Raw genomic sequence first — 7,384 nt, 5'->3', positions numbered from 1 at the left:
AGTGAAAGAGAGAGGGACAGAGTGAGAGAGAGAGGGGGAAAGTGAGAAAGCAAGCCACCAGCTCTGGGACTTGAACTGTGGTCGGTTATGTGAGAATCCAGTGCCCCTAATCACCACACCACCTGCTAGCTCCAATAAAATAATTCTTTAAAAAAAAATTTACTTTAAGTATATTACTACTGTTCTAGAAAATATTAGTTTATATGACAACCGAATTTAGTGTGAGCCTTGACTGGATCCTGAATTGCGGAGGGGCAGTGGTGGGGGAAGCTATGAAGGACATTACGGGGAAGAGTAAGAACTCTTACTATGGACCACAAACTGGGTAACATCTTTTATCAGTGTCAGATGGCACTGAGGTTTGACAGGATCATGTCCTTATTCTCAGGAGATTAACGCTGAAGAATTTAACAATGATGATGTCCATAACTAATTTGTAATAGATTACTTGTGTGTATGTATGTGTGTATGTATATTTATATGAAATAAAGCAAACACAGCACACTGTTAACAGTTGGATAGTCACTGTACTATTATTTCAATTTCTTCTACAGGCTTTAAATTTTTCAAACTTGAAATTTAGGGGAAAATAGTTAGAATGTCATCACTGATAATAGATTGAAGCAATTGGAAGACAGTAGATTAAATAATCAAATTTAGTTGTAAAAGGGACAAATACAAAAATTAATCAAGAGTGGTGATGCTACAAAGACCACAAGGCATCTTCCAACAGAAAGACCCTTCTGATTAAATGAACAGCTCCTATAAATGATTTGCTAAATCCTTGGCACAAAAAGGAAAGAAAGACAGAAAACAAAACAAAACAACACAACACATAGGGGCCAGCAGGTGGCACAGTGGTAAATTGTTGGCCTCCCACATGGCTGACCACGGTCTGAGTCCCGGATCTGGCTGCTTGTAACTCACACCAGCACATGTGCATGCATGCCCCAAATCCCAAGAGAATAGAGAAGGGGTTGTGGCATGGCCAGCCCCTCTGGGGAGGGAGAGTTCTCACTTTTCCTCTCACTGTCTTTCTCTGTTGCTCTACCAAGCACATGCAACCTATGGCAAAACAAAACAAAACAAACAAATGAACCTAAAAATAAAGACAAAAAACACATGATTGGCCCCATTGCCTAGTGGTTAAAGGAGCCAGATCCCACATGCCTGACTGTGGTTCATGAATGAACCACAGCTACACCCTTTAGGCACCCTCTCTGATAAGTACTCACATGTGACCTCTGGTAATAATAATAAAAAACACATAAATGAAAGGTTATGCTATTTTACAGATGAAAAAGCTAATGATCCAAGTATTTAAGTGCTCTGTTCAAGGCTGAAAACTGAGCATCTAAAGAGTAAAGTTCAATGGGTTACTGGGTTACAGAAATTGTGTTCTCTGGGACCAGCAGTTAGTGTAATGGCTGTCGCTGGATTCCCATGTAGTCGACCATGGTTCAAGTTCTGGACCCGGTTGCTTAAACTCACGCCAGGCACGTGTGTGTGCGTGCCCAAGATACTGAGAGGAGAATGGAGGAGAAGGGATTGCGGTGTGCCCATCCTGTCTCTCTGCCTCTGCCTCTGTCTTTCTGGAGAGCACACACACCCTATAGCAAAAACCTCTAAAAAAAAAAAAAAAAAGAAAAGAAAAAAGAAATTGTGTTCTCATCTCCGAAAATTTAAGAAATTAATCTTTTTTTCATAGTAAACACAGTTCTGTAATCACTGGAGTCCTGTGATAGGTTAATTTGGTTTGAGTGCGTTTAACTACTTCAAGGTGGTATTATGTTGAGATCTACGAAACGGACATTTATTGCACATTATTTACTTTAAGGCTTTTCCTGTATCTTAAGTACACTTACAACACACCACACACCTGTATGGCACAAAACAAGCTGTGAGGCTCATGCAGATTACAAAATGAAGGACATTATATAAAAAATTTCCTATCAGAACCAGCTGATGGTGTGATGGTTACATTGTTGGACTCCCACATGGCCTTCTGTGGTACTGTGGTTCAAGACCTGAACCCAGAGGCTTGAAACTTGTGTGTATATATGCCCAAAATCCTGAGAGGAGAATAGAAGGGACTGCAGCGTGACCATCCTGCCCCTGGCCCCACGGGGAGGGGGTGATTTCTCACTTTCTCTCTGTCTCTTTCCAGTGAGAGCACATGCCCTATAGCAAAAACCTCTAAAAAAAAAAGTCTCCTATCTAAAATCAATTAACAACAAAAAGTTTTAATCCCCAAGTATACTGAATTCTAAAAATGTTATGTTGCATCGGTATATAAGTCCAAATTTCTCACATTAGAAGCAGGGTTTGGTCACCCCGACAGTTTCCAGTATGGGGCGCATCCAGCTGCCTGCCTTCCACAACTGCATCCTGGTCACCACTTCCCCACAGGACTGCCGGACGGAGCCTGGGAAACTGGCCCTGCTGGCCCTTCTAGCCAACATGGACCGGCTGGGTGACTACCTTTCAGTCATTGCCTGCTTGTTTTAAATCTGCCAATTAAAATTCCCACTGGGAAGGAACCAGCAGTTAGCGTAATGGCTATGTTGCTGGACTCTCACGTAGTCGACCGCGGTTCGCATCCTGGACCCTGTGGCTTAAAAAACTCATGCCGGGCGCATGTGCGTGCGTGCCCAAGATCCCGAGAGGAGAATGGAGAAGGGATTGCGGCGTGGCCATCCCCCCTGGGGAGTGATTTCTCACTTTCTGTCTCTCTGTCTCTGTCAGGCAAGCGCATGCATCCTATAGCAAAAACCTCTCAAAAAAAAAAAAGATAACAAAACAAAACAAAAAAAAACCAAAATTCCCACTGGGAAATCTGTCTGGACAATGCCCTGGGTTCCCTTCTGTTCTCTTCTCTTATTCCTTGACTGTGTTCTCTGACATCCATGTGCGTCACCTCCAGGCATTCTACGTATTACCTATAAGTAATAAAATCTTTATTTCCATTGTGTATCTCTTCCCATCTTTGAAGGGGAGAGCTCTCTATCTTAAAGATCCTGAATTACAGGGGCCAGCAGGTGGCGTGGTGGTTAAGGGTGCTGGGCTCCTACATAGCTGACCATGGTTTGAGTTCCAGACCTGGCAGCTTGCTTTCTCAATTCTACCCCACCACCTGGCCAAATCTAAATAAATAAATAAATAAATAGATAATTCTTTAAAAAAAAAAAATTCTGAATTGCAATACATAGTTTTAAAGAGCAGAGTCAATAAGGAGTAGATTATATTCATAGCAGCACAATCTCTTGCCCCTTCTGGTACAAAAAGCTTATCACTGTCACTGCACCAGAACTCTACAGACCCAATCACAAGAGCCAGAACTAGAAGGCCTCACCCCGAACCAGTTTTAATCGCCCTTTTCTAGGAAAACATAGCTCCCAAGCTTAATGCTCCGAACAGCTAGTCCTCAAGTTTTCTAGTTCTAAGTTAATTTCAAGACTAAAGTGGTATATTTAAACAAGTGCTCTAAATAAAAGATTTAAATAAAAGGAACTGAGTGACAACGAATCTGTAGAAGCAGGTAGATACATGCAATTATAATTATGTGTAATAAAAAATCTAAGTACTTTAAAAAAAATTTTACTTATTTATTTATTTCAATTTGACCAGAGAGGGACAGAGAGAGAGAGAGAGGGAAAGTGAGAAAGCAAGCTACCAGATCCGGGACTCACACCATGGTCAGCCATGGTGGGAGTCCAGTGTCCTTAACCACCACGCCATGTGCCAGCCCTGTACATTTTTTTTTTAATGAGAAAACAGATGTTATTTCTATTTCTATTCAACAAACACAAAATTAAAATGATAACATAAGAAAAATCAAGTCAGAGAAAAAAAATTGTGACCTAGGTAATTTCCATTTTAATCTCATTTAATTCCATACCCATGAAGACCATCATAGATCTATGATATCCACAAAAGTTACTTCTGGCTTTTTAAAAGAATTATTTAATTTAATTTATCATTATGATTATTTTTTAAATTTGCTACAGGGCACATATGCTCACTAGAGAAAGACAGAAAGAGAAAGTGAGAAAGCAAGCTGCCAGGTCTGAAACTCGAACCTTGGTTCGCAATGTGGGAGTCCAGTTCCTTAATCACCACACAACCTGCTGGCCTACTTCTTAAGTTTTATATAACAAATTTGAATACTTCTTCCAAAATGACCTCTTGCAAATAAAAAGGCTTACTACTTAAAAGAACCCCTTAATTAATTTTCTTCCAAGTGAAATAATTCTTAATATGCTTTAAAAGCATGGGATAGAAACTTCATAAACAAGTCATGATAAATACCATTTTATCTATAAAGAGGTAGTTCCATTAAAAGGCCACTTTTAAAGCCAAACAACTCTCATTTGACTTATTCCAAAATGTCAATATCAATACTGATAATCTATCACAAGAGGCAAACCAAGCATCATTTTGATTTTTATTCATGTTAGCTACTTGTATACCTTTGGTATTCTCAATGATTGGAAAAAACTATTCAATTTCTCATAAAGATAATGAAAACAAAGGTAAGTAAAATATAGCTGAGAACTTTTGAATCCTAAAATGAAAAGAGAATCTGAAATGTCTTTGATTGAGCCACGAGAAGGAAGACATTAGGTAGGCAGATCCTAGCTACAGTCCCACAGTTCTTTACAGTTCAATGATTTTATTCCTACTTTCTCAAAGTATGGCATTAAATTCTATCTTTTTTTAAATAATAATTTTATATAACTTTATTCATTTATTTATTTTAATTTGACCGGCGAGGGGAGAGAGTGAGGGGGAAAGGGAGAAAGCAAGTCAGCAGGTACAGGACTCAAACTACCATCAGCCATGTGGAAGTCCAGCACCCTTAACCACCACGCCACCTGCCAACACTCCCTCCCCCCCCTTTTGTAAAGTATAGGGTACATGTGCTTGCAGGAGAGAGACAGAGACAGAGAGAAAGTGAGAAATCGCCCCGAGGGGATGGCCATGTCACAATCCCTTCTCCTCTCAGGTTGTATGCACACGTGTCCAGCATGATTTTAAGCCCCGGGTCTGGGACTTGAACCGTGCAACTGGCTATGTGGGTTCCAGCCACCCTAACCTCCACCCCACCTACTGGCCAAATTCGAGCTAATTTTTAAAAATACAGAAATTATCTTGAGGTCCTAAGCTACTCCGAGTGTTTCAAAACTGGAGATCTATGTGTCATACAGAACTAAGGAAGGGTTAGACAGCAAGATACATTTTCAGCTCTGTCTAACACCCCAAAGCCACTTCTCTACTTTTCTTGAAATAATAAGCTGTTTGTTATTACTGCCACTCCAACTTAGAAAACAGGCCACTTTTCAAGTCCTTGGATCTCACATAAAATGAAATTCCTCTAGCTGCTTTTGAGGCTCCATTCTGGAGCCCTTCAGTGCCTAGTCACTGCAACGGCCTATACAGTCTCCAAAATGGGGTAAAATCTAGGCCTGCCTTTACCCACTAACATTATTCTCCTTTTCCTTGAATTTCTACTTTTTTTTTTTTTTTTTAACGATTTTTGCCATAGGGTGCACACACTTGTTGGAGACAGAGACAGTGAGAAAGAAAGTGAGAAACCACTCCCCATATGGCAAGCTCCTCTCCATTCTCCTTTTGGGATCTTGGGCATGCATGCACACATGCCCGGCATGAATCCCAAACGGTCAAATCCAAGATTCAAACCACGGTCAGCCATGTGGGAGTTCAGAGCCTTAACCACCATGCCATCTGCCGCTCCTGAGATTTTATTTAACTGTATTGTAGCATGCTTGATGCTTTTGAGGCTCCAAATAGTATGAATAAGAATATAATGAAAACCTTGGACCTAATTATCTGCCATTATTCCGATGTATCCTGAAATCGCTGGGCAAAGCTTGGGTAGTAGGGAGATTTAAAAAAAAATCTTTTTTAACTGGAAAAACTTGAAGGTTTACCTGGTAGGGTTTCAAGATCTAAAGCAACTAGCTGTAGCTATGCAAACTATTTCCCTAGATAAACATGCATTTGCTTAATGAAAAAGATGAAATATTTTGCAGAGTCCTCAGAACTCGTACAGTGGAATGAGCAGACAAGAGGTAGTCAAGGAAAGATCCCAGCCTGAAGAAGCTGGCCGAATGAGCCTACAACTTAAGGGAAGTGGAGGAAACCAAAGAAACAAGTGGAATAGTCATTCTCATACAGTTTTCTGAGGGGGGGGGACTGCTTCAGGGGCTAGCAGATGGCTACAGGCAGTTTGACTGCTGAACTCCCACATGTCTGACCAAGGGTCAAGTCCTGGAGCTGGTGGCTGTCAACTCATGGCCCCAGCACCTGTGCATGCATGCCCAAGATTCTGGAGGACAATGGGGAAGGGATTGTGGCCCGTTCATCCCCCCTGGAGGGGTAATTTCTCACTTTCCCTCTCACCAACTCTTGTTTTCTCTCTGGCAAGCATACATTCCCTAAGACAAAAATCTCTACCCACCCCCCCCCAAAAAAAAAGTATTGCCTCAACTCGAAGATCAGGACTTGAAATCATTGCACTATTTGCACAGAAGAGTTCTACAACTCCGCTGAGGGGCATCTGTTGCCAGATCCTGCACCATTACAGATACGTACGTTATCAGCCAAGTTAACGCGCCACACTTAGGGCGGAGTGAGCCAAGCTGCTCCATCCAATGATCCTTCCGCACAGGCGAGGGTCACAAGCTACCATTACTAGACCCTAACACTCCACTGAAGAAAAGTTAGGGGTGCTATGCCATAAACAACACTTTGGAAAACATTTGACATCCGTGACAAAATTTTAAGCTCTCGATTTTCTTATGCAGCATACTGAGTTTATTATAGTAAGAAACTGGGGAGGGGGGCAGAGACCACAAGTACTTTGAGTAGCCTAAACTTAATTATCACAGTTGATCACTTCTGGAAATAGACTAAAATGTCTGTCATGTCAAAGAGATCAAATTTCCCAGTTAAGAGACAACTGAATCAGCATCTAGTATTCCAAACTCATATTTAAGCCTATAATAAAGGTACCGGGCAAATACTTCTGAAACAGGACTATTTTCTACTTCAAACCTATTAACAACAACGACAAAAAAAAAAAAGGCAGGAAAAAGCAATGGCAATTAAGTCCCTTAGATAAGAGACATACACAAGGTCACAAGCAGTGGGCAGAGGAGAAAATATTAACCGAAAAGAGGTAAGTCACAAAATAAATGCCTTGTCCTCCCTACTACCACCTCGGAGAGCTGTCCAACAGAAACGGACGTGGCGGGCATTCCGGCCAGTGCTTGCCCTCACCGGCAGGCCTGTGACCATGCCGCTGAATTTCCAAATAGCTTTTACTACAGCTAGCCTTATTTCCGTGGCCTCCCGTCTTGCA

Source organism: Tupaia chinensis, unplaced genomic scaffold, assembly GCF_000334495.1.
Source record: "Tupaia chinensis unplaced genomic scaffold, TupChi_1.0 Scaffold000515_1, whole genome shotgun sequence".
Taxonomy (NCBI): Eukaryota; Metazoa; Chordata; class Mammalia; order Scandentia; family Tupaiidae; genus Tupaia; species Tupaia belangeri.
Note: the sequence above shows the minus strand (reverse complement) of the source record.